Below are 1,852 nucleotides of genomic sequence, written 5' to 3'. Positions count from 1 at the left end.
AAAAAGGTCTTGTGCAACAGGGTCCTCCACTCCGGGTCTCACAAGGCTGCAATCAAAGGGTTGTGATTTCATCTGAGGCTGGGAGGGGTGGGTTGGCGTGGTCCTCTTCCAAGCTCAGGTGATATTGGGAGCATCCATTTCATCACAACTACTGGAGTCCTGGTGGGGTGCTGTAGGAGAAACACTAGACAGCTAAGGACAAGGTCGGCAGTTCAAACCCACCAACTGCTCCTCAGAAACCCTGCACATACATGGTCACTATGAGTCAAAACACACTCAGGACACACTCAACAACATAAAAACGTTGGTGGCTTGCTTCTTCAAGACCAGCAGGAATGAGTCTCTGATTCTGGATTATCTTTAAAAGTGTTCACCTAATTAAATCAGGCCCACCCATTGTACTCTCCCTTTTGATTAAATTAATGTCAAGTCAGGGACTTTCATTACATTAGCAAAAGCCCTTACCTTTGTCATGTTCTATTGGCTAAAAGTGAATTACAGTTTATGCTTGTACTAAAAGCAAAGGGGCAAGACTCTTTAAACCTCAGAATTGTGCCTACTTTACCAATAACAACAACAACAAACACAACATCTAATACACATGGAGCTTATTTTGTAGTAAGCATTGCTGCAAATATTTCACATATATTGCCACTGAGTTGTCAGAACCACCTTATGAAGTAGCTACTTTTATTACCTCCATTTTACAAATGAGGAAACTAAGGTGTAAATGTAAGTAATTTGCCCATGGTCATAGAGCTTAAAGGGGCCCTGGTGTGCCTCTATAGAACAAGCTCTGTGCTGCCAACCCAAAGATCAGCAGTTCAAACTCATCAGCCTCTCCTAAGAAACCCTATACAGGGTTGTTATGAGTTGGAACAGACTTGGTGGCAACTAAACAACATAGAATTTAAGGTTTGGGGAGCCAAGATTCAAACTCTGGCAATTTAGCTTCAAATTTCTGTGTTCTTTACTACATTTAAAAATAACAAAGCTTAAAAAAAAAATTTTTTTTTTAATTAAAAGTGTTGCAGCTAGTATATGACAATATCTTGGGCTTAAAACAGTAACTTTTGTTTTGCTTCTGAATCAGCAATTTAGGCAGGAGCTGGCTTATCAGGGATGGCTAGCATTGCTCCACTCAGCACCTAACCTGAAGGCTAGGGACTATAGAGCAGGTAAAGAGTCTTAGTTTTCACCTGTCCCTTATCAGTTCAAAAGGAATGACTGACTCATCCAAAGACACCAGGACTACCACCTGTCTGACCACTGCACACTGATTCTAGAAAACTGTCTCAGGAGTGTGCAAGGTGGCTCAGTAGCTCATATTAAACAAACCACCAACAAAGTCAGAACTAAATTACTAAGGAGTATTGTAGGCAGAATAATGGCCCCCAAAGATGTCTCCATCCCAATCCCTAGAACCTATGAATATGCTACCTTACATGGTGAAACAGACTTTGCCGATGTGACTAAATTAAGAACCTTGAGATGGAGAGAGTGTTTGGGGTTATCCAGGTGGGCCCCATCTAATCATTTGTTATTATTGTTGAATACATTTGACTTGGTTCTGACACATAGCAACCCTGTGTAAGGTTGGTGAAATTGAACTGCAGACCTTATTATTCAAGCCCACTTTGCAGTCCAGTGCTTATTCTACAGTGCCACACCAGGACTCTAATCTAATCAGTGGTGTTGTTAAGTGCCATTGAGTTGGTTCCAACCCATAGTGACCCTGTATAAGGTTTTTCCAAAGAACAGCTGCTGCGTTTGAAGCACCAACTTTGTGGTTCAAACCAACCTTGTAGTGGAGTGCTTACCCATCCTATGGCACCACATTGGACTCCAAAAT

The sequence above is a fragment of the Chrysochloris asiatica genome, unplaced genomic scaffold, assembly GCF_000296735.1.
Source record: "Chrysochloris asiatica unplaced genomic scaffold, ChrAsi1.0 scaffold00082, whole genome shotgun sequence".
In the NCBI taxonomy this organism is placed as follows: Eukaryota; Metazoa; Chordata; class Mammalia; order Afrosoricida; family Chrysochloridae; genus Chrysochloris; species Chrysochloris asiatica.
This window is presented reverse-complemented; position numbering follows the sequence as displayed.